Source organism: Chlorocebus sabaeus, chromosome 7 (assembly GCF_047675955.1).
Source record: "Chlorocebus sabaeus isolate Y175 chromosome 7, mChlSab1.0.hap1, whole genome shotgun sequence".
Lineage (NCBI taxonomy): Eukaryota > Metazoa > Chordata > Mammalia > Primates > Cercopithecidae > Chlorocebus > Chlorocebus sabaeus.
Genome location: NC_132910.1, coordinates 140447304 through 140474337, shown reverse-complemented (window position 1 = coordinate 140474337; position 27034 = coordinate 140447304). Strand labels below are relative to the sequence as shown.

Here is a 27034-nt window from a genome sequence, read left to right as displayed (position 1 = left end):
TGGCCTTTATGTTCGATTGGTATACTTGTGCAAAGACTTAACAGCAAGGCACTATACATTTCTAAATGTTTACTTAATTTTGCTGGAAGAAATATATTAATTGATTATTTTTAAAGCAAAGTAAAACAATTTATTTTGACAAGTGACACTGTATTTCCCCAGTTTTATGGCAGCAAAGATTAGGCTTAACATCACTAATCATCAGAGAAATGCAAATCAAAACCAAAACGACATACCATCTCACACCAGTCAGAATAGCTACTATTAAAAAATCAAAAAACAACAGATCTTGGGAGGCTGTGGAGAAAAGGGAACATTTACACATAATACATGTAAATGTAAATTAGCTCAGCCACTGTTGAAAGCAGTTGGGAAATTTCTCAAAGAATTTAAAATAGAATTACCATTCAAGCCAACAATTCCATTACTGGTGTATAACCCAAAGTGTAGAGGACTACGTGCTCGCAAACGAGGCGTTCCCGATAAGTCCTGCTCTTGCAAACGAAGCAGGGTGTTCCCAGTAAGTCCTGCTCTTGCAAACGAAGCAGGGTGTTCCCAGTAAGTCCTGCTCTTGCAAAGGAAGCAGGGTGTTCCCAATAAGTCCTGCTCTTGCAAAGGAAGCAGGGTGTTCCCAATAAGTCCTGCTTTTGCAAACGAAGCAGGGTGTTCCCAGTAAGTCCTGCTCTTGCAAACGAAGCAGGGTGTTCCCAATAAGTCCTGCTCTTGCAAACAAAGCAGGGCGTTGGGGGCTTGTTTATGTGTAAATATCTTGAAAATCCAGAAAGTCATGGAAAGGTCAGAAAAACAACAATGTGTCTTGTGACTTGGCAACATTCCACAAATGACTGTATATAATAAAGCAGAGCGCGCCATTGGAGGCGGCTGCCATGTTTGTCTTGTCTTGTGTTGTCTTGTGTGTTCATTCCTTTGTTTAGGAAACATGCGGACCCCAACATTTGGCGCAGCGAGCAGGGTCCATGGCTCCACGAGAGCAAGGAACCGGAGGGGGAACACCCCGGGCAGGTAAATAAAGAAAGGGGGACCCACGGGAAAATTATGGGGAATTCCACCTCTCTGGCCTCTGAATATTTGCGGTTACTCCAGGGACTGTTGATGTCTATAGGAGTAGAAGTTAGTTAAGGAATATAAGACTTTGAAGTGATTGTTTGCCCATTTTGAACAACATTGTTATTGGTTTCAATATCAAACCAAAGTGCAGTTAAATCGAAAGGAATGGTTACAAGTGGTTAAAGTACTGCGTCGAGCTCATCAGCGAGGGCAAATGATGCCTCTGACTTTGTGGACTTTGTGTGTAGTTCCATTACTCAGGCATTAGAGTTACTTGAAACTGACCCAGATCATGGCAATATTGCCACAGGAGGTGAGGCATCTGAAGCTTTAGAGAGGAATGATCCTAGAGAGGAACATATTTACGCCCCAGTTGTTGAGGGCAAGGAATTGGAAAAAGAGCTAATGCCTCCTTCATCTGAAGGAAATTCTGATCTGCAGCACATTTTAGAGATATTACAACAGTTGTTAAAATTGCAAGGTACCGCTGCTCCTGTTTCTCCTATCTCTCCGCCATGAGCCTTCCCTGTTACCTTCCCTTCTGCTCCTTTGGAAAAGGATTTCCCTTTGCCTCCACCTCCAACCTCTTTGCCTATGTCAGATCAGGTTTTCTCTGTGCCTCTTCCTCCTGTAGGAGAAAAGAAGGAATCGAAGGAAAAGGATCATTTCGAGGAATTAGATTTATTCTCAATAACATGGGCTGCTTTCGGCCCCAATGCTCAGTTCCCAAATGGTGGCCAGAATGTGACTTTTACAGCCCTACAATTTAAATCTTTGAAAGAAATGAAAGCTACAATTTCTAATTATGGACCTCAGTCACCGTTTGTTCTTGGCCTTCTTGATTCCTTCTCTTTAGAACCTATGATGATTCCTATTGACTGGGAAATGTTGGGACAGGCTGTCCTTGATCGTTCACAATGGCTTCAATTAAAAAGTTGGTGGTGGGAGGAAGCAGGAGTACAAGCTAGAAAAAATGCTACCCAAAATCCCCCAGGACCTACTGAAGAGCAGCTTACGGGTTCAGGACAATACGCCACTCTTAATGCTCAGGCAGGCCTAGATGATACTGCTCTCACTCAGATTAAAGCCTTGTTTATAAAAGCGTGGACTAAGGTTGAAATAGCGGGTAAAACTTCTTTATCTTTTGTAAAGATCCTACAAGGAGCCACTGAGCCGTATCCAGATTTTGTAGCCCATCTTCAAGATGCTGTATTAAAGACTAGGTTCAGGCCCTGCTGCTAAAATTCTTTTGGATACTCTGCTTTTGAGAGTGCTAATCCCGAGTGCCAAAAATTGCTGCGTCCTCTAAAAGCTAGTGGAGCTGATTTAGCTGAATATATTCAGGCTTGTGCAGGTGTTGGAGGAGCTATTTACAATGCTCAATTGTTTGCTGGGGCACTTTCTAAGGCTTTAAAAGGCAATTCTAAACAAGGTATATGCTATCAATGTGGGAAACCTGGTCATTTTAAAAAGGAATGCCAGAAAAAATTAGGCTCTTCTGCTCTAAAAGAAAAAAGGTTACCATCTGATATGTGTAAACGATGAGGCAAGGGTCGACATTGGACCAATGAATGCCATTCAAAAACTGATAAAAGTGGGAATGTATTGTCACCCTTCTCGGGAAACGGGAGCCGGGGCCCGCAGGCTTGGGGCCCCAACAACTACGATGCAGGCCTACCCCAGTACCCAGTGAGCAGTGGCTTACAACATCAAGGAATGACCTCGAGTCCTCCTTAAAGACATCTTACCCTACCCCAGTTTCTCAGCTTTATGCTGCCACTAAGCAGAGTGCCGCTGCTGACCTAGCTATTGTCCAACCTTATACTTTATCTCCTAATGGAGGAATATATAAGTTGGCTACCGGAGTGTGTGGTCCTTTGCCAAAGGGACATGTAGGACTTTTACTAGGTCGAAGCAGCAGCACTATGCAGGGGTTAATGGTGGTCCCAGGAATTATTGATCCTGATTTTACTGATGAAATCCTTATTATGGTACAAGTCTCATAATTTATGCGCCTAGAGGCAGGGGAACGTATTGCACAATTGCTTTTATTGCCTTTTTTTCCCTTTCTTATCTAGAGATGTGTCTCGTCAAGGAGGTTTCAGTAGTACTGGGAAAACTCTTTTCTGGGAAACTTTAGTTTCTGATCAAAAACCTTTATGTTCATTGCAAATTAATGGGATACTTTTTGAGGGATTAGTCGATACAGGAGCGGATGTATATAATAATGTTTGGTTCAATGGCCTGATCACTGGAAAAAGAAACAAGTATTAGTTACTCTATCCGGCCTAGGTACTGCTTCTATAATCTACCAAAGTGTCAAGCCCCTGAGCTGTGTAGGACCTGAAGGACAACAAGAAAAAGTGTTCTTTTATATTGTTCCCATTAATATTAACCTTTGGGGCCGTAATCTTTTACAACAATTTGGTGCCTTTTTAAGCATTCCTCATATTTCTTCAGCTGCCAAAAATATGATGTTCAAAATGGGCTACAATCCTTTAAACTCTTAGCCACTGTCCACAAGCCTCAAGCTTTACAATTGAAGTGGAAAACTATAACTCCTGTTTGGGTGGAACAGTGGCCATTATCTAAATAAAAACTTAAGGCTTTAAAGAATTTAGTTAAGGAACAATTGGCCGAGGGGCATATTGAACCAAGTACTTCTGCATGGAATTCCCCTGTTTGTCTTGTGAAAAAAAAAAAAAAAAGGAAAATGGCACTTATTAACTGATCTTAGAGCTGTAAATACTTGTATTCAACCTATGGGGACTTTATCCCCTGTAGCAGAAGAAGAATTGTCATTTGTAGAAAATAGAATTAGTGAAGCTCACCTTGATTATATTGCACCCAATCTTCCACTTTTGTTGTGTCTTTTTCATACTCCCCATTCGCCAACGGCCATTTTACACCAAGATAATAATATTCTGGAGTGGCTGTTTTTGGCTAATAAAGCCATTTTAAAAATTCACCCATATATTGATAAACTGGCTAAATTAATTATTAAAGGATGACATCGAGCTCGTCAATTGCTTGGTGCTGACCCTATAGAAATTATTACCCGATTATCTAATCAATACATTGAATCTCTGTTGGAAATTCATAAGGGTTGACAAGTGGCTTACGCTAAGTATACTGGTTCTTTTTCTCAAAATAAATTATTTGCTTTTCTGCAACAATATTCTTTACTGCCATATAATCCTATCTCTTACACTCCAGTTAAAAGTCCCACCTTTTTTACTGATGCTTCAAGCAATGGAAAGGCTGGATACTGGACTTCAGACAATTCAAAAATTTCTCACTATCCATTTGGATCAGTACAACAAGGAGAACTTTTTGCCATTCCTATGGTTCTACAAGACTGGCCTATACGTAACTAAATATATTTCTCAGACTTCTTTACCATTATTTCCTCAAACTCCTTTACAAAAATTATTTTCTTTATTATTTGTAACTCTTACTTCCCACACTGCCCCCCTTTTTATCACTCATATTCGTTCTCATTCAGCTTTGCCAGGACCTTTATCTTTTGGCAATAGTCAGATTGCTTCTTTACTTATTGGCAGTGTCCAACGGGCTCAGGATGAGCACCAACTACATCATACTAATAGTTTAAGATTACAACAGTGATTTTCTATAACACGCCGTCAAGCCCAAGCTATTGTCAGAGCCTGCCCATCTTGTGCTCCTATTATTGCACCTTTTTAAAGTCCAGGTATTAATCCTCGAGGCACTCAACAAAATCACATTTGGCAAATGGATGTAACTATGTTCCTTCCTTTGGTCGTTTAAAATATGTTCATCATACTATTGATATGTGGTCACATTTCCAGTGGGCTACGCCATTACCCTCTGAAAAGGCTGACTCTGTTATTACTCATTTACTTACTTGCTTTGCAGTTATGGGAGTCCCTGCTGAATTAAAAACTGATAATGCCCCTGCTTATTGCTCTCGCAAATTGGCTGCCTTCCTCTCTTTATACCATATTCATCATTCCACTGGTATTCCATTTAACAGTCAAGGTCAAGCAATTATTGAAAGAGCCAATGCTACCTTAAAATTACAACTTTTAAAACTAAAAGGGGGAGATGGGCGAGATTCCCCAAAACATCAAATTCTGAAAGCCCTTTTTACTTTAAATTTTCTCAACCATTGGCGCCAATTACAGCAGTCTGCAGCGGTGAAACATTTTCAACAGCCTTTAGAAAAGCCGCAAAACAGTAATCTGTGGGTGTATTATCCTTCATTACAAGGGAAATATTTAAAAGGAAAAGTTTTACAATGGGGCCGAGGCTATGCTCTTGTCTGTACAGGTGCCGGAGATGAGTGGTTTCCATCTCGACGGTTGAAACAGTGCCATGGCGAAGAGGAGCCGATCCAAAGAGTTCCTGAAGGAATTCCAGGAGCTAAATCTGAGTGCTCAGAGAACATTCACCTTCGGAACTCAACGTGTGGAGCCCCCGACATGGGGACAACTGAAACAGTTAAGAAGCTGAAGGGGTTGTTCAACAAGCTGGGCAGCCCAAAACCCCACTGACTTTATTCCTCGCTATGCTGGCCGTAGTAAATTGTCAGGTAACAGCTGGAGAATTTACACACTGGGCTTATATTCCTTTCCCACCCTTATATCAAGGTGTGGCCTGGGGAGACAGAGAAGTCCCAGTATTTACTAATAATACTGCTTGGATGCCATTGCCTTTTTTAAACCAGGATCCTGAATTAAACACTGGCGCAGTAAATAGTTCATACCAATTTGGGGTTGAAGGGTTACCTATATGTCTTGGGGGTAGTCCACATTGTCTGCATCTTTCTCATGAGGCTTGCGCTGTTCGCTATAACCATAGTCATATCTCTGCCTTTACTATGGTTATTGTGGCTCAAAGTTTTAAGTATAATCATACTGCAGTACTTAATGAAACTCTGCCAAGTACATTATCTTTATGCCCTATCCCTGATGTGTCCGGAGGTGTTTCCCAACTAGAGTGGACTAGATGTAGAAGTAGTGGGTCACGATTGTTGTCAGAAGTAAAAGGGAAGAGTAAATACCTTGTTACAGATTGGAGTGTACATGGAGATTTTCAGACTAAATTCAGCCATGTCAACCTGCGTTGGCATAAAGGTAATCACAGCATTTCTGCAGATGACAATGAAACTATTATTTGGCATGATGGTGGTCTATCAATCCCTATGCCACATTGGGCTAATACCTCAGAAATACAAGGTCATATTTGGAAGTTGCTAGCTGCTGATAAACCAATGTTCACTTTCATGGGAAACATGTCCTTAAATCTTACTAATATTGCTAACCCTTTCCATATATCTTTGCATCGAAATAGTTCTAGATATGTTAATGCATGTGTAAGAAAGCCTTACTTGTTGTTGACAGGAATTTTTAAATGGGATAATAATACAGGGGTAGTTAACTGTACAAACAATTGTACATTCTTAAGTTGTATAAATACTACTTGGTGGAATAATAATTGGAATGAGTCTCATTCCGATTTATATATACTAACAGCCAGAAAAGAAACCTGGCTACATGTAAACTTAACACATACTTGGAGTAAATCTGCTGGGGTTACTCAAATTTACAAGGTTATGCAAGGTCTTGTCCACCACAGTCGGAGGATGGTTGGAATCGTCGTGACCACGGTGATAGGACTTGTAGCAATTGCTTCCACCGCCGCTGTTGCTGGATTAGCTCTACACCAGAGTATACAAAATGCAGAATTTGTGCAACAATGGCATGAACAATCACATTTGTTGTGGCAGCAGCGAGACACAGATGCTCATTTGACTGAACGAGTGGATAATCTGGAGCAAGTGGTTTCTTGTTTGGGAGATCAGTTAACAGTGTTGAATACCCGAGCTTTGTTGAAATGTGATTGGTACACTACCCAATTTTGTATTACTCCTGTTCCTTTTAACAGCACTGTACATAACTGGACTGAGATAAAGAGACTTTTAACTGGTCATAATAATCTTTCCCTACAAATACAAGAATTAACACAGAACATTTCTGAAACATTTTGCAATCAGTTACTGTTGCTGACTGGTGCAGATTTGATGACTGGTATTGCACAAAGTTTGACGTCTTTGAACCCTATGAGTCCTGTAAAAACTTTGCTGACCTCTGTTTCTAGTAATGTATTGATTGTTGTTCTTGCCTTTGTCATTTTCACAGTCTGCTGGAGACGGTGCCAAAGGGCAAACACCGAATCCCAGCGAGCCCAACATGTAATGATGGTTTTAAAAGAAATTCAAACTTGTAAATAAGGAAAGGGGAAATGTAGAGGACTATGTGCTCCCAAAGGAGGCGTTCCCGATAAGTCCTGCTCTTGCAAACGAAGCAGGGCGTTCCCAATAAGTCCTGCTTTTGCAAACGAGGCAGGGCGTTCCCAACAAGTCCTGCTCTTGCAAACGAAGCAGGGTGTTCCCAATAAGTCCTGCTCTTGCAAACAAAGCAGGGTGTTGGGGGCTTGTTTATGTGTAAACATCTTGAAAATCCAGAAAGTCATGGAATGGTCAGAAAAACAACAATGTGTCTTGTGACTTGGCAACATTCTACAAACGACTGTATAAAATAAAGCAGAGCACACCATTCGAGGCAGCTGCCATGTTTGTCTTGTCTTGTGTTGTCTTGTGTGTTCATTCTTTTGTTTAGGAAACATGCGGACCCCAACACCAAAGAAAATCAGTTATTCTACCAAAAAGACATATGTACTTGCATGTTCATCGCAGCACTATTCACAATAGCAAAGACATGGAGTCAGCCTAGGTGCCCATCAACAGTGGATTGGATCAATAAAATGTGGTATATCTACACTGTATTATTAGGCCATTCTTGCATTGCTATGAAGAAATACCTGAGGCTGGGTAATTTATAAGGAAAAGAGATTTAATCGGCTCACAGCTTTGCAGGCTGTACAGGAAGCATGGTGATGGCATCTGCATGGCACTTGTGGAGGCCCCAGGGAGCTTTTACTCATGATGGAAGGTAAAGAGGGAGTAGGCACATCACATGGCCAGAGCAGGAGCAAGAAAGAATGGGGGGGGGGTACGTACTACACACCCTTACACAACCAGATCTTGAAAGAATTCACTATCACAAGGACGGCATCAGGCCATGAGAGATCCACCCCCATGACCCAAACACCTCCTACCAGGCTCCACCTCCAACAATGAGGATTACATTTCACCATGAGATTTATAGGGGCCACCTTCCAAACCATTTCATACACCATGGAATACTATGCAGCCATAAAAATAACAAAATCATGTCCTTTGAAGCAAGGATGCAGATGAAGGCCATTATCCTAAGTGAATTAATGCAGGAACATAAAATGAAATACCACATGATCTCACTTATAAGTGGGAGCTAAACACTGGGTACTCATGGACATAAAGATGGAAAGAATAGACACTGGGACTACTAGAGGGGAGAAGGAGGAAGGCAAGGTTTGACTAACTATTGGGTACTATGCTCATGTATTAATCTGTTCTCACACTGCTATATAGAACTACCTGAGACTGGGTAATTTATAAAGAAAAGAGGTTTAACTGACTCACAGTTCCACAGGCTGTACAGGAAGCATGGCTGGGAGGCTTCAGGAAACTTACAATCATGGCAGAAGGTGAAGGGAGAAGCAAGGCACGTTCTACTATGGTGGCAGAAGAGCAAGTGAGCCAGGGGGATGTGCCATATGTTTAAACCATCAGATCTCATGAGAACTGACGTACCATCATGAGAACAGCAAATGGGGAAATCTGCCCTCATGCGCTAATCACCTCCCACCAGGTCATTCCCCCTACGTTGGGAATTACAATTCGACATGAGATTTGGGTGGGGACACAGAGTCAAACCATATCAAATCAGCATCTGGATGATGAGATCATTCATACCCCAAAACTCAGCATTATGAGATGTAACAAACTGGCACATGTACCCCTGAATGTAAAACATAAGTTAAAATTATTTTCAAAATAAATTAATAAATGAATAAAAATATGATTAAACTAAAATTAAAAATTTGAATTAAAAAATTTGAGAGTGATTTCCACTTGACAGTTATGTAAGTTATGTAAATGGAAACAGTGAGTTCTGTAGGATTCGGATCAGTTGCACTATCTGTACGAAGTTGATGTCCGGTTGTTTGGATGAAAAGAAAAGAAGAGAAACATATAGATCTAACAGGATAAAAAGGACAAATTTTTGTGATAGCAAAAAGAAGAATGGAGGAAATAGGACTGAGGTTATAGTGATTGATAGATATTAATAGACAACTAAGTCAAAAGCCACTGGTTGCAGAAAATATTGATTAATTTTGTTTTATTCCAGTCAGACAACAAAATTCTATGCCTTGCCTCCAGAGAAAAACCTTTTAGCCCTGTAATTATCTTTATTCCAAGCACTATTCCATTCATTAAGTAGTGTATAGGGTGATTAATATGTGAATTATTCACAGAATTAAGGCAGAAGTTTTGAGTATTTCAGGATGATATTAATAGTATAGTCAATGGACTAAAATAAAATTTGACTAGAGGTGTGATCTTGTTAGATTTGGCAACCCAAAGTTGACAAATTTATTAATAAAATAAACTTTCATTGATGATTAATTTACAATTAATAGACACACTTTTTCTTCTTCTTTCCCTTTCTCATTGATTGATTGATTCATTCATTCATTCATTTGTTCATTCATTCCTACAGAGCAGTGACTTTCATTCTAAGATTCCCAGAATCCTGAGGAATTCTTGAATGTCATCATGGGGAGCCAGGTGTGGGGATTCCCAAAAGTTGTATTTAATACTTGAAAAATCTCAAAAAGTTATATATTTACACCAGAGAAAGCTATACAGGTTTTAAGTTATACATACAGTTGAACACTTTTTATTTCTATCCAGAACTAAGTCATTAGAGTTAGTAATGTTGATTATTTCATACTGATCTAATGGGTAACCTTTATATATCATTGCTTAATTATTAACAAAATAAGAATTCCCCCCAAATTACAAAATAAATATATTTTGTGGGTTTTTCTTAAGGCTTTTGAAATATAAAATTAGAGGAGAGGATTAAAAGTAATCCTTGATGGTTAAAAAGGCAGGGAACTACCAATTTAGAAAACTGTATGAAAACAGCAAGATATATACATGGCCCTCAGACCAGGTGTCTGTTTTAATAAATAAAGTTTTACTGGAGCACATTCATGGATCTATGGTGCTTTCCTGCTACAATGGTAGAGTTGAATGGTTGCTGTAGAGACCGTATGGTTTGCAAAGCCTAAAATATTTATCATCTGGTCCTTTACAGCAAAGGTGAACCCAGTTTTAGAACATTCACTTTACAAATTAAGATACAGGGGATGCTGCCTTAACTGACCTTCACTTAACTGATTTGCAGTCAGCACTTTCTGGTACCCCCGTACAACTTATTGACTGATGTCCACTGCAAACTGAAAGCCTTTGAGTTACTTTTAATGCCTGTACATTTCTCCTTCCATTACAGAAATTGTATATTTTCTAAGAGGAACCTGTGTTCATTCCTAAATATATTTACACCATTTGTTCTTGTTCTTGTAGTTATGCAATTTAATTAAATATTATGTTGGGAGGCCAAGGCGGGCAGATGACGAGGTCAGGAGATCGAGACCATCCTGGCTAACATGGTGAAACTGGGTCTCTACTAGAAATACAAAAAATTAGCCAGGTGTGGTGGCCGCGCCTATAGTCCCAGCTACTCGAGAGGCTGAGGCAGGAGAATGGCGGGAACCCGGGAGGCGGAGCTTGCAGTGAGCCGAGATCAGGCCACTGCACTCCAGCCTGGGCAACAGAGCGAGACTCCGTCTCAAAAAAAAAAAAAAAAAAAAAAAAAAAGATATTATGTAAACTGAGAAAATGAGTATGACAAGCGTAGTATTGTTGTTTCTCTGAGAAATAAACTAAATGTGTTGGAAAAATGAGACACTCAAACAGTTGCTGCCAGCTGAACTGTTGGCAAGACAACCAGAAACAAATGGGGAAAATTGTATAATCTAGGATTTCAGATTGCTTTACCCCAGTTGTCTTCACAGAAAGTAAACAAGAAATCAATGACAACATATCATTGGCATAGTTTCTACAAGAAACTCCACTCAGTGAATCTGTGCAAGGCTTTGACCTTCTCATCAAAACACTGGCAAATTTATTTACACGTTTTTTAAAGTTTTAAGGACTTACATCTAATACATGATTCCTCCATGTAACTTAAATTTGTGATTAATCTATTTATTACTCATCCCAATCTTATCGAATAAGGGAGTTTCTACCGTTTTTGCTAACCAAAAGTTTACTTTGATGAAGATGGAATTATAAATACAATAATTCAAGTTTAAAGAATTTGTAATAGAGGCTGGGCGTGGTGGCTCCCGCCTGTAATCCCAGCACTTTCGGAGGTCGAGGCGGGCGGATCACGAGGTCAGGAGATCGAGACCATCCTGGCTAAAACGGTGAAACCCTGTCTCTACTAAAAATACAAAAAATTAGCCGGGTGTGGTGGCGGCGCCTGTAGTCCCAGCCACTGGGAAGGCTGAGGCAGGAGAATGGCGGGAACCCGGGAGGCGGAGCTTGTAGTGAGCCGAGATGGTGCCACTCACTCCAGCCTGGGCAACAGAGCGAGACTCTGTCTCAAAAAAATAAAAAAAATACATAAAAATAAAAAAGAATTAGTAATAGAATGGTAATGATTAATACAATTTAGTATGCCTAAAAATCACTTGAAAAGCTTACTAACAATACAAATTCTTGTGCCTTATGCCTGAGATTTTGATTCAGTACCTCCAGCATGGGACATAGGAATCTGTATCTTTAGGAATGTTAAAGGAAAATTGCTTAAAATAGGGTAAATTATGACTTAAAAATATAAAATGAACACTTGTCTAAGATTTTTGTTTAACTCATTTATTTAATGAGGGAGCCTGTAAGATGTTATAATGAGTTTTACAGAAAATTAAAAGAGCCACACATATCTAGGTACTAAGGAACACTGAAATAAATTTGCTTGATAGGTTCAAAACTGACTTCTTGATGGAAGGTAGAAAAAGGAAAATTAAATATACTTCCACCAAAATCAATCATTTGCATATCTATAGAGAAGAATATTTGCATTACTATCAGTAATCTACAACTAACAGAATTGCAAATAACAAAGAAAACAAAAGTCACAGAGATCCTATAGAAACAGATAACCCAGGTTATTCTAGACAAGGCTGAGATTTCCATTTTCTCCTGAAACAAGTTGCTCAAGCAATTCAAATACAATGAATGTGGTCAGTGGGTAACAGCTGGAGAAATCATTTTCTAACCTGTAATCAAGACTGTTGAATTACTTCCTTCACTAGAAAGAATAAAATATTACCACATAAATTTGTATAATGATAATGGCCCACTATGAATGCTTTGGTGTTCTTAATTTTCTTAAGATTTATTAATATTTCTGAAGTAACTACTAAATGCCAAGTAATATATTTTCTAATTTAATCTTTTATTGACTTTTACTTCCACTTCAGTTGAGCTACTCACTTTCATGGCCGTAAACTTAACTTTTCAATAACTTAAAAATTGATTTCTAACGTTATAAACTCTAATGTTCCACTCTGTGACCTGCTCTTTCAGACTCTCTCTTCCTTACTGCCAATTCACTTTCTCTTCTATCTCTTCGAGTGCCCCAGTATCTTGATTCTTCCATTTTCTTTTTTCTTTTTTTTTCTTTTCAAGTAGACACATGGTAATTTCACACGTTGATGGGGTACAATGTGGTATTTTGATGCATGACACATTGTTAAAACCTCTCCTCCCTATCTTTCCCAGTCCAGAAACCACTCTTATACTCTCTATTTCTATTAGATCAGTGTTTTTAGATTTCACATATTAATGAGATCATGTGCTATTTGTCTTTCTGTGGTTAGCTTATTTCACTTACCACAATGTCCTCTATGCTCATTCATGTTGTCACAAGTGACACAATTTTATCCTTTTTTTATGGCCAAATGTGCACATGATATAGTTTGGATATTTGTCCTCACCCATATCTCATGTTATATTGTAATCCCCACTGTTAGAGATGGGGCCTGGCAGGAGGTGTTTGGGTCATGGAGGTGGATCCCTCATGGCTTGGTGCTGTCCTCAATATAGTGAACGAGTTCTCAAGCTTCTGGAGGCCTTCCTAGGAGCAGATGTTGGCACTATGCTTCCTGTACAGCCCACAGAACCAGGAGCCAATTAAGTCTCTTTTCTTATAAATCGCCCAATCTCAGTTATTTCTTTATAACAATGCAAGAATGGCTAAATACAGCAAATATGTCACATTTTTTGTATTCATTCATTCATTGATGGACACTTAGGTTGATTCTAGGCTATTGTGAATAGTGCTGTAATAAACACGAGAGTGCAGAAATCTCTTTGATGTACTGATTTAATTTTCTTTGAATATATACCCAGTAGTGGGATTGCTGGATTACGTAGTCAGTCTGTTTTTACTGTTTTTAAAAGTTATATTGTTTTCCATAACAATTGCTCTAATTTACATTTCCACCAACAGTGTATGAACATTCCCCTTTTTTTCACATCCTTGCCAGAATTTGTTATTTTTTGACTTTTTCATAAAAGGTATTCTAAGCAGGGTGAGATGATATCTCACTGTGGGTTTGACTCGCATTTCTCTGATTATTAGTGATGATGAGCATTTTTTCATATACCTGTTGGTGATTTTTATGTCTTATTTGGAGAAATGTCTATTCAGCTCTCTTGACTATTTTCTAATCTAATTATTTGTATTTTTGCTATTGAGTTGTTTGAGTTTTCTATAAATTTGGGATATTAATCACTTATCAAGTGAATAGTTTGCAGATATTTTCTCCCATTTTGTAGGTTGTCTCTTCACTTTGGTGATTGTTACTTGTGCAGTGCAGAAGTTTTTATTTGGTGTAATCCCATTTGTTTATTTTTGCTTTTTTTGTGTGCATGTCTTTTGATGTCTCTTCTAAAAAGTCCTTGTCCAGACAAATGACATATAACGTTTCACCTATGTTTTCTTCTACTAGTTTCATAGTTTGGGGTTTTACATTTAAATGTTTAATTTATTTTGAGTTGATTTTTGTATATGATGAGAGATAGGGGTCTACTTTCATTCTTTTGTATGTGGCTATTCACTTTTCCCAGCACCATTTATTGAAAAGACCGTCTTTTCCCCATTGTATGCTTGCACCTTTGACAAAAATAAGTTGCCTGTAAATGTGTGGATTTGTGCCTGGGCTCTCTATTTCTGTTCCACTGGTCTATATACCTGTTTTTATGCCAATACCATGCTGTTTTAGTTAGGATAGCTTTGTAATATATTTTGAAATTAGATAGTGTAATACCTCCAGCATTGCTCTTTTTGCTTAAGATTTATTTAGCTATTTGGAGTCTTTTGTAGTTTCACATGGATTTTAAGATCTTGTTTAATATCTGTGAAGAATGAAATTGGACATTTGATAGAGATTATATTGGATCTATAGATTGATTTGAGTAGTATGGTCATTTCAACAATATTAATTCTTTTAGTCCATGAACATGGGATAGTCCCATTAACATGGGAAAAAATTCTATTGATTTTAACTTTTTTCAATTGCTTTTATCAATGTTTAATAGTTTCCATCTTTCTGTGGCTTAATTTATTTGTAAGTATTTGGTTTTTTTAATAACTATTTTAAATGGGCTTACTTTCTCGATTCCTTTTTCAGATAGTCTGCTGTTGGTGAATAGAAATGTTACTGATTTTTTATGTTGATTTTGTATCCTGAAACTTTACTGTATTCATTTATTATTTCTGATTCTCAGTGGTGTATTTAGGGTTTTTTACATATATGATCATTTCATCTGCAAAGAGGGACAATTTGACTTTTTTTTTTCCAATTTGGATGCCTTTTATTTCTTTCTCTTACTTAATTGTTCTGACTAGGACTTCTAGTACTATGTCAAATAGAAGTGATTAAAGTGAACATCCTTGTCTTGTTCCAGATCCTAGAGGCAAAGCTTTCTTTTCACCATTCAGTATAATGTTGCCTATGGGTTATCACATATAGTCTTTATTTTATTATGTTCTTTTATAACTAATTTGTCAAAAAATTTGATCATAAAAGGATGTCGCATTTTGTCAAATGCTTTTTCTGCATCTATTGAATGATTATGTTTTTTATCCTTCATTGTTTTACATGTATTAGACCATCCTTACTTCCTCGGGTAAATAGCATTTGATTATGGTGACTAATCTTTTTAATGTGCTTTTGAATTATCATTGCTTGCACTGCTGGTTTTGAATTTTTGCATCTATGTTTATCAACGATATTGGCCTATAGTTTTCTTTTATTTGCTGTTCTTGTCTCATTATGAAGTCAGGTAATGCTATATTCATAGAATGAGTTTGGAAGAGTTCCCTCTTTTTCATTTTTTTGAAATACTTTGTAAATAATTTGTGCATGTTTTAAAAATTTTTTGTAGAATTTGTCAGTGAAAACCATCAGGTCGTGAACTTTTCTTTCTTCTTCTATTTTTTTTGAGACTCACTCTTTCACTGAGGCTGGCATACGTTGGTGCAGTTATAGCTGACTGCAGCCTCAAACTCTTGGTCTTAAGGGATTCTCCTGCCTCAGCCTCCTGAGTACAAGTGCACACCACTACATCTGGGGAATTTTTATTTTTATTTTTAGAGATGGAGTCTTGTTATGTTGCCCAGGCTAATCCTGAACTCCTGGCCTCTAGTGATTCTCCTGCCTTGGGCTCCTAAAATGTGAGATTGCAGGTGTGAGCTACTGTGTGAAGTCTTTCAGATTTTCCTTGACTGAGAGACTAAATCACACCTTCAATCTCATTATTTGTCATTGGTGTGTTCACATTTTCTATTCTTCTTTCTTCAATTTTGATAGATTATATGTGCCCAGAGCATACATATTTCTTCTTAGTTTTTCAATTTATTGGCGTATAATTGTTTGTAGTACTTGCTCATGATTCCTTGTATTTCTGTAGTGTCCATCATAGTATCTCCTTTTTCATCTCTGATTTTATGTGAATTTTCTCTTTTTTCTTAGTCTGACAAAACATTTGTCAATTTTATCTTTTCAAAAAATACTCCTTCGTTTAATTAATCATTTGTATTTTTGTCTTCATTTTGTATATTTGTGCTCTGATCTTTATATTCTTTTGCTAATTTGGGGCTTAGTTTGTTCTTGATTTTATAGTTCCTTGAAATACATTGTTAGGTGGTTTATTTATTATCTTTCTTCTTTATTGGTGTAGAAATGTATTGCTATAAACTTCCCTGTAAGGACTGTTTTGCTGTATTTCATAAGTTTTCATATGTTCTGATTTCATTTTTATTTGTCTTAAGACATTAAAAAAATTTGTTTTTCATTGACCCATTGGTTGTTTAGGGATATGTTGTTTAATTTGTATGTATTTGCACAATTTCTGAAGTTTCTTTTGTTATTTATTTCTAGCTTTATTCCATATGGTCAGAAAAAACATGTGATATGATTTGATTTTTTGATTAGCTAAGACTTGTTTTGTGGTTTAACATATCTATCATGGACAATATTCCATATGCAGGTGAAAAGACTGTAAATTATGCAATTGTTGGATGAAATGTTATGTAAATAACTCTTAAGTTCTTTTGATCTGGAATGCAGTTTAAATATTTCTTTGTTGAGATTCTCTCTCAATCATCTGCTCATTGCTGCAAATGGGATGTCGAGGTTTCTTACTATTGTTGTACTGTTTTTTGTCTCTCCTTTTAGATCTATTAATGTTTGCTTTATATATGTAGGTTCTCCAATGTTGAGTGCATTATATATTTACAATTATAGTATTCTCTTGTTGTACTGACCCCTCTATTATTACATAATGGCCTTGTCTGTCTGTGTTTACAGTTTTTTTACTTTAAGTCTATTTTGTTTGATATAAATATATCTACTCCTGCATTCTTTTGGTTTCTATTGTCATAAAATATATTTTTCCATCTGATCACTTTCAATTTATGTGTGTATTTAAAGGTGACAGGAGTCTCTTATAGAAAGAATATAGTTAGGTCTTATTTTTAATCTATTTATGCATTCTATGTCTTCTTACTGGATAATTTAATCTATTTACATTCAAGGTAATTATTGATAGATAAGGACTTGTACTGTCATATACTGTTTTCTTGCTGTCTTTTAGAAATTTTGTACCTTTTTTTTCCTTTATTGTCTTCCTTTGTAGTTAAGTGATTTTCTCTGTGTGTTCTTGTTTCTTGTTCTTTTATTTTTAGTGCATCTATTAAAAATTTTTGCCTTTTGGTTACTATGAAGCATACAAAGAACATTTTATGGTTTCAATAGGTAATTTTGAACGGATATCAACTTAATTTTGATAATAAGAAATGGGAAAAAGAAATCACTCTGCTCTTTAACTAAATCACTCCCCTACATTTTGCATTTTTGATGTCTTAATTTACATCTTTTTTATCACTTATCCCTTAACAAATTATTGTAGTTGTTATTATTTTTGTTTTGTATTTTAACCTTCCTACTAAAAATGTGTAAGTGGTTTACATTCAATTATTATTATATTAAAGCATCCTGAATTTGTCTGAATATTTATTTTTACCTGTGGATTTATACCTTCCAATTTTTTGTATTACACATTAGTGCCCTTTTCTTTCAGTTTGAAGACTGTTCTTTAGCATTTCTTTTAAGGCAGGTATGGGTACAATGACATCTTTTTTTTTGTCTTAGAATGTTTGAATCTCTCTTTCATTTCTAAATGAGAGCTGTGCTGGATACTGTATTCATGGTTGACAGTTTTTTTCTTCAGCACTTGATTCTACTATCCTACTCTCTCCTGGCCCACATTCTTTCTGCTGAGAAGTCTGCTGCCAGGTACATTGGAATTCTCTTATGTGTTATATGCTTCCCTTTTCTCAGTGCTTTCAGGGCCTACTATTTGTTTTTGACCTTTGAAAGTTTAATTATAATATGTCCTGTGGTTGTGTTATTCAGTTTAAATCAGATTAGTGAGCTTTGGCCATCCTAAACATCTTAATCTTTCTCCAAGTTTAAAAAGTTTTCTGTTATTTCTCTGAATAAGCTTCTAACTCTTTTTCATTCTTAGTTCCACTTTAACACTGTAGATTTGTTTTTTTGATGGTGTCCCATGGATCTCATAAGATTTCTTTGTTTCTTCTCATTTTTTATCTTTTCTACTCTGACAGTATATTTTCAAAGAGCCTGTCTTTGAGCTCACTGTGTTTTTCTTCTACTGGATCAGTTCTGCTCTTGGTGCCCTCTAGTGCATTTTCAATTTGTTTACTGAGCTTTCCAACTCCAGGATTTCCATTTGATTTTTTCCCTTTAAATTCTTTGTTGAATTTCTCATAAATTTCCCTATTGTTTCTCTGTACTGTGTTGAAGTTCACAGATGTTTTTTAAAAACAGCTATTTGAAATTTTTTGTCTTGCCACAGCATTCATTTGCATGTCTTTAGGTTCAGTTGCTGACACCTTGTTTTCTCCATTTGATGAGGTAGTTTTTTCTAAGCTCTTCTTATTTTTTGTAGATGTATATCTGTCTACACATTGATTAATTAAATATTTATTTCAGTCTTCTCAGTCTGGGTTTGGTTTTGACTGTTTCTCCATGGATTTGTTTAGAAATTCTGTATGGATTTCCATTATATTCCATTTTATCATTAGGAGGTGCCCAAAGCAAAGGTTAGACATAAGTCTTGCAATGGAACTTCACCACTGATTCAATGTAACTGGATGGGCCCGTAGCTGAGCCACAGAAAGGCTCCTGGCTGTGGGGGAGAACAAGTCAGGCCATCAAATCTGGACAGTGTATGTGTCATGTTTCCCACAGCGTGGTGCCCATAAACAACCTCTCTGGTGTAATGTTTCCTCTGGTAGGAATGGCTAGCCACTGCTAAGTTTCACATAATAGGTATTGCTAACCCAACCCCTCTCTATGTCCCTAGCATGCCTCAGGTGGATCAACTCTGTTGACACTCATGGTGCTGCTTGTGAGCTGCTGCAGGAGTGAGTCTACTGTGAAGGGACTCAGTATGGTGAAAAGAAAATATTCAACTTCTGCGCACTTTATTCAGTGTAAAAACTGTGAGTTCAGGAGGACTTTCTGCATATAATACCACAATGTCCTGGGGGAGGAGTATCACAGTCACGGAGTACTGGTTCCCTTACTGTCCAAGGATGGTTTTACTCATCTTTGCAGTCCAAAGGGGCTTCATAGACTCACTCATGTATTCAGGGTTCATTAGCTCTTGTAAAGGTAATTTCATATGTGGATAGTTGTTCATACAGATGTGTTCATAGGGGTATGATAACTGGAGAGATCTACACTACCTTGCTCTGCCCCAATCTTTCCCCTTTCCAACAAGTTTGCCACCTCCCAGTTTTCTTTTTTTCTTAACCAAACTAAGTTTAGCCTTTTAATCCTTCACTCTCCTCCACTTCTAATGCCATTGCTTCTTTGTATGCTTATTGTATCTTCCATGCTATATGACTTTCAGCTGGTTACTTACAGTATGTAAGTTTTAATATCCTGTAAAAGGGGGATAATAATAGCATCCATTTGATAGGGATGTTAAAAATATTAAATGGCACTGTCCATGTTAAATAACTTTTTGAGATATATCGAGATGTTTCTGTACTTCCTTGTTCTGGCCTTCTTGTTGAACCAGAGGAATCTATTGCCATGAAAAGCAATAAAACTGTGATAGTAGAAATTAAAAGTGAGTAGGAACTTATTTAAAAATCATCATTCTCATTTTCAATGCAAAAATAAGAACTAGAAACTTTTAATAAGGCAATAGTCTGAAGAAATAACTTATGGAAGACAACATGGGTTTTTTAATCCTAAAGGGTTCTTTTATATATTCAAGGTCAAGATTGGCTGCCTTGAAAATCCTACTAAAATTTAAATGTAAGTTTCAGAGAGGGAGGAAAGAGTCAAAGAAAACATTGCACTGGAAAAAGTTAAAAAAGTAGGGAAGATATTATTCAAACTATTGCAACAGGGGAGAGAGGCCAGAACCTATTCTGAACTCAACTCCCCTGATACAAAGGGCAGTGGTAGTTTTGAAAGTGAGGGTAAGGGGGCGATCATAGGCCACTTGTTTTTGCTAACTGTCTTTTCTCAAAGGAAAAATAAACTTCCGTTTATCTTTATGATATAAAGTAGTTTTACAACTTGGGGCAAGATTAGGCTCTTACTCTCTCATGGAGACTGGGAAATAAGGTGTTATCTTTCTGGAGGATTATATTGGAAAGTGATGGCTCCCAGATCCTTGAAAAGGGAAATTTTCTGCTTACAAGTTACACATGCCACTTCTACCTACATTTCACTGGCCAAACAGGTCACATGTCTAAATCTGACCCTTCATTCAATAGGACAGAAATGTATAATCTTCTAGGAGATAGGGCCACTGCAGCAAGAAGAACAGATAATGGGAGAATGGTAATATAATCTACCACACTGACCACAGTGAAAACATCAGTAATCCCCAGATTAAACCCAGTCTTCTAGGACACTTAGGTTGATTCTAGGCTATTGTGAATAGTGGAATAATAAAAAATAAAGAGACTAGCCCCTTTATTTTTTGCAGAGAAGCTAGACAATTCACAGTAACTTATGGCCTAGAAAATTTTATTTCTTGATCAACACAACTCTTTATAGATGCCTGTGGTCCAAAAATGCAGATTCCTAATCATCCCCAAGAAGGGATCCATTGCAAGGCAACCTGGGAGGGAGTTTAGGATTGTTCTGAGGTACTGGAAACCACTGAAATTCACTTGTAAGAGGGTAGTGAAAGGGAGTCCACATGTTTTGGTCCCTGCATGTGCTGGATATAACTTGGTCTTCATTACATTGCACCATCTTTGGTATCAGAGAGAACTGGATTTGAATCCAGTCCTATCACTCATTATGATGTGATGGTGAATGTGTTTTTAACTCGTCTGAGCCTCAGTTTGCTTATCTAAAAAAGATGGGGTTGTTATGAAGCTTGCATAAGGTAAGTGTGTAAAAATCTGGGAATAATGCCTGTAATTTGAAAGACGGGATTATGATGAGGCTTCAATAAGGTAAGCGTGTAAAAATCTAGACACAATGCCATTAATTTTGTAATTGATCAATATATGGAGGAGGAGGATTATTTTCCTCTCATTTAATTTTTAGAACAAGTTTATAAAATTGGTATTATTCATATTTTTGAGATAAACAAAGGATCAGTAAGTTTAAATAAATCACCATAGTCACAAAGCAGTTCACAATATATTGACTGGATAATTGCTAGTAAAAAGTAGCAATGATGATCATATGGAAAATCTTGTGTTAGGTGGTGGTTTTCTTTTACATCAGCCTCTTCATTTGTTGAAACCATAGATTCTAAGTTGCTCTATCAAAGTGATCATTAGAAAAATATAATGTACTGGGTGTATACATTTTAGAAAATTTCCTTTGTTAGTCCTGTTAATCTGATCGAATACGTACATTTTGAATTATGAATATAAATATGAGTATGTACTGACATACGAAATATGACTTGACATCACAGAGTAACCTTAGGTCATGGCAATGTTTTTCTCTGAAAGCACCTGCAGAAATGTGTCTTCTTTCTAGTTTCCAGAAAGCTCTGAGGCCAAGGGGGAAGGGGGGTGTTTGTCAGATAGTGCAGGAGGTACATTAGGATACAGCAATTTCATCAAAATTCATATTCATAATTCACAGTGAGGAAACCTGAAAGTTGCTACCAGCTACCAATAAATGAAAGGTGGGGCGGGGTCGCTGGGGGCGCGGCTTTGGGAGTCGGTGCCTGGACTCCCACATCACAAACGCAGCGGCAGCACGCGGAGGGAACTCAAAGCCTGACTGGTTCTTCCTTAAGCTGGATGCGAGCTGGTTGGCAACCGGCCTTCAGTGGGTGGCCTTCAGTTAGCACCTTCAGTGGGTGCCTCAAGGTGGTGGCATTCGGTTGCCTTTGCTGGGGAGAGGCGGCAGGTGCTAGCTCTGCAGCCGTGGGGGCAAGCGAAGGCCCAAGCTGCCCGAGAAGAGCAGAGGTGCCCCATGGGGACCACGCTGACCTGTCGCATGTGCACCAAAGCCAGCCCCTGGCAGGGGCGGCGGGGGGTTCTGCGGGGCCGTCCTGTGGCTCTGACATCTGTGAGTGGGCGGCCAGCAAAGGCACAGGCCACAGCAGAGAGGAGCAGAGACGCCCAAACACGCTGGTCCATGTCAGCCCCAAGCGGGGCCAGCTCGGGTGCGGTGGTCAGAGTCTTCCTGCAGCTCTGAGATCCATGAGGTGCAGGTGGGAGTAGCACCAGGCTCCACTGCCTTGGTGCCCACCCAGTCCGATTCCGGAGCTGTGACTGGCAGCGCCCTGGCGAACAGAAGAGCCCAAAGGTAGGAGGCCACAGATACCGCTCGGCCTCAGGAGCTCCTCCGGCCGGCTGTTGCTGAACCAGGGTTCCCCGAGGGGAATCCACAGCCTGGGGCGCCTCCCTTCTTTCTCCAGTTGGCTTTCCTAGGCCCAGGCTCCACCAGGAGGACTGGCTCTGCCTCACGTCCCCACCCTTCTTCTTTCTCTGCTGCATCCAGCCGGTTTCTTTTCCCCTCCCTACCCCAATGCCCAGTTCTGGGCCCTCTTCTTCTTCCCAGAGGCTGACTGAAAACGAAGTTTTCAAAATACATAATGGATGCTACAGATTTCATTGCTGTAGAGGAAATGTCTGACAGCTCTTGTATTTAAACTTAAGTAGCCACACTGGGGCTCACAACTTCATATCTTGAATTCTAGACCAGAGCTTTCTATCCTAAAGCAACGGCAGGGAGTTAGAGGTACCCTTCTTGATTCTAAAAATAAAAAATGATTTTTTGTAGGGACAAGGTCTCACTGTGTTGCCCAGGCTGGTCTCAAACCCTTGGCCTCAAGTGACTCACCCGCCTTGGCCTCCCACACTGCAGGGATGACAGGCAAGAACCACCACACCTGGCCACTGGAAGTGTTCTTGCTTTGTGTGTTTTGGCTGGTCTTCCGGGGTAGCTGTCAGTAAGATGCTCCTGCAGTATAGTTCTAAGTCTTTCTGCACAAATTCAGTGGATCCTGTGATTTTTTTACATGGAATAGCCCCTTTATTTTTTTTGCAGAGAAGCTAGACAATTCATAGTAACTTATGGCCTAGAAAATTTTATTTCTTGATCAACACAACTCTTTCTAGATGCTTGTGGTCCAAAAATGCAGATTCCTAATCATCCCCACGAATAAGGGGGCCACTACAAGGCAACCTAGGAGGGAGTTTAGGATTACTCCGAGGCAGTGAAACCATTGAAATTCACACATAAGGGGGTAGAAAAGGGAATCCACATGTTTTGATCCCTCCATATTCTGGGTGTAACTTGGTCCTCAAATTGCACCATTTCTGGCATCAGAGAGAACTGGACTTGAATCCCAGTTCCATCACTCATTATGATTTGACGGTGAATGTGTTTTTAACTCGTCTGAGCCTCAGTTTGCTCACCTATAAAAGATGTGATTGTTACGAGGCTTCCATAAGGTACATGTGTAAAAATCATGACAAAATGCTTGTAATTGAATAGAGAGGGTTGTTAGGAGACTTCTATCAGGTAGGTATGTAAAAACCTGGACACAATGCCTATAATTTTGTAAGTGTTCACTATATGGAGAAGGAGGATTATTTTTCTCTCATTTAATTTTAAGAGCAACTTTATAAAATTGGTGATACTCATATGTTTGAGACAATCACACCAAGGATCAGAAAGACTAAATAAATCAGCATAGTCACAAAGCAGCTCACAATACATTTACTGGGTAATTTCTAGTTAAAAGTAGCAATGATTATCACACTGAAAATCTTGTATTACATGGTGATTTTCTCTTACATAAGCTTCTTGGAATTTAGTAAGATAAGTTGCAGGTCAAAAAGCAGACTCGTAGAATATTTTATTCAAGAGATTGGAGTGGGGGCCAAAGTATTGCCATGAGTTTTGCTGGGAACAATGTGTAGGCTGAGAATCTAAGCAAACTTCAGTTGGTGGTTTTCAGTTGGTGGGCAGTGGCGGAAGGTCTGTGCTCTCTCCTCCCCCAGTCACAGCCCTCAGGCTTGTTGTGTCCAGGCCCTTCTAAGTTAAACCAGACAGGTTGACAGGTTTATGTAGCAGACAAGTCAGGTCAGGGTAGGCGGGTGAGGTGGGGTGCGGGCGGGCTGCTAGTGCAGTGCTGCCCTGTGGTCCAGGGCTGCCCGTGCCCATGGGGCTATTCCATATAATACACACACACACACACACACACACACACACAAACACACACACACGTATCTTGGTTTGTCGAAACCATGGATTCTAAGTTGCTCTATCAACGTGATCATTAGAAAAATGTGATGTACTTAGTGTGTAAATTTTAGACAATTTCTTCTGTTAGTCTTGTTAATACTCAATTATTTTCTAAAACACCTGGCCCAAATCTCCACAGGTTTTAATCGAATTATATTATAATTTGGATTTTCTGGTCTGCCTATGTTCCAAATAATAAACTCCTTAAAATTCATTTCCTATTGCTGCCATAACAAATTACCACAACTTTGTGGCTTACATCAAAGACTTATGATCCTCTAGTTCTGTAGGGCAAACCTCTGACCGTGGTCTTACTGGGCTTAAGTCAAGGTGTTGTCAGGGCTGCATTGCTTTCTGGAGGCTCTAGAGAGAATCCATTTCCTTGCCTTTTCCAACTTTTAGATGTAGTACCCATTCCTTGGATCATGGGACCATCCCTCCATCTTCAAAGTCAGTGACGTGGGATATCTGTGACCACTGTTCTGTAGTCATGTTACCTTCTGACCGCAGCTAGGAAAGAGTCTCTGATTTTATAGACACATGCAATTAGATTGGCCCCCAAGACAATCAAGGATAATCCCCCTAAATCAAGGGTTAATCACATCTCCAAAGTCCCTTTTGCCCCAAGTAAAGTAACATGATCACAGATTCCAGGCACTCGAACATCTTTATGGGGTCGTTATTTTGACTATCACAAAGGCAAAGTCTTGGACTTAGTCAAATCGGATTTTCTTTGCTTGATTTCAGAGCGTAGAATACACTAGACCCTAAATAAATGTGAACGAGTGATACACATTTAAATTTACAGATTGCTGCCACACTGCAATTCTGTCCTCCCACTGGTGGTGGAATCCTATGTACTTTTTCACTATCTCCATTTTGCATTCAGACTGAACATGGCTATGTTATTCCCTTCACCTGGGTGATTTGAAACCATCTCTCTATTTCTGTTTGTAGGGATCTAATCTATCAGGTCCTTCTCAAATGCTGCTTCATATAGCTTTTTCTAATCCCCAATTTTCTTAGTCAATTTATGCTCTTACAACAAAATAACACAGCCTATGCAATTTATGAAAACCAGACATTTATCCCTCACAGTTCTGGAGACTAGGAAATCCAAGATCAAGGCGCTGGCAGGTCTGATGTCTGATAAGGGCTGTTCTCTCCTTTCAAGATGGTGTCTTGGTCCTGCATCCTCCAAAGTCAAGGAACACTGTGTCCTCACATGGTGGAAGGCCGGAGGGCAAGAGGGATGAAGCCGTTTCATGAGGGCTCCTAAACCCACTCCTGAGGTAGGAGTCCTGATGGCCTCATCACTTCCTGTAGGCCCCACCTCAACACGGTCACATTGCAAAAGCTGAATCTCAGAGGAGGCACCGGGAAACCACAGCACCAATCAAATATGATCTTTCTTTCCTCAGAAACCCCTTTATATGTTTAGACCTCCCATGCACTTTTATACATTTTGTCTCATGGTTTCTTCCTGTACTAATAAGGTGCTAGAAATGGATAGCTATAGTTTTGGGTTTCATTTCAACAAAACACCCTTACTAGTTTCTGAACCCCAAGCGACATATGAGGGCAGGCCCCACCTTCCATTACAAAAGCTGAAAGGGAGTGCATGATCCTTTTTCCAGTTTCTTGGTCAATCAAGTGTGGGCATATATCTAGGCCCAGCCAACTAAGGTCTCTTTATTAGAACCTGGAACCTGATGAAATGTTGCAAAAGACCTGAAAGAATCAGAGATGATTCTGAGCAACTGAGCAGAGACCCAGGTCCAGGAATGTGGCAGCAGGTGCCTAGGTTCAGTAGAGCCCAGCTACATGGTGATGAGTGTCAAATGGCAACATCCTAGTGGTGACGTCCCAAGATCTGCTGCTGTAGGATGAACTTGGCTATGCGGAGTTTCCCTCAGTTCTTACCTTGCTTCTCCAGCATCGTCAATGATTGTGTGAACAATTCAATATCCTTTCATTGAATTCCTATTTTACTTAAGTTGTCTGGAATTTATTTATTATTTTCAGTGAAAAATATAAACCAATTATCCCCTCACATTAAAACACATTCCACTTAGGCATCTCCTGTGATCTCACTGGAGAAAAGTGTGGACGTTATTTTTAATTTGACTCAGAATGATAGGATTAGTTGGCACTAGTAACAATGGAGATAGGTAACTAACTTTTTGTGAAACTTCTTCTTGGGGTGAAACAAAATCTTCTGTGGAAACTGTTTCCAATCATCTCTGGAAATGTATTAAGTGACCTAGTATATAATGATAATTTACCATGATATTTGATAAAATAGCTTTGTGCATTCAGAATAATTTCTTTTTTCTTTATCTTTGAAAATAATGCATCGATAGTTAATTCTCTCCTAAATTGTCTGTTTTTCGTACCATAAAAGGTATTTATTGAATGTCTCTTTACTTTTAATATAACGAGGCATTGTGTGATCAAAGTAAAATAAATATGCTCTTGTTTTTGGAATTACTACAGCTTTGAAAATGGACTTATCTACCTCAAACCAATGGGACGTATTCCCCTGTTAGGGTTCCCA

The 27034-nt window shown here is 38.6% G+C and overlaps 1 protein-coding gene across 1 annotated transcript in view; it reads left to right on the top strand.

Moving 5' to 3' along the window:
- Positions 1-27034, top strand: part of LOC140712057 (uncharacterized) — an 80506-nt gene that overhangs the window by 2778 nt on the left and 50694 nt on the right. Inside the window, exons 2-3 of the mRNA XM_073017794.1 lie at positions 7988-8123; positions 8646-8648. The gene's annotated coding sequence lies outside the window, so the exon portion shown is untranslated. The remainder of the gene's footprint in view (positions 1-7987; positions 8124-8645; positions 8649-27034) is intronic.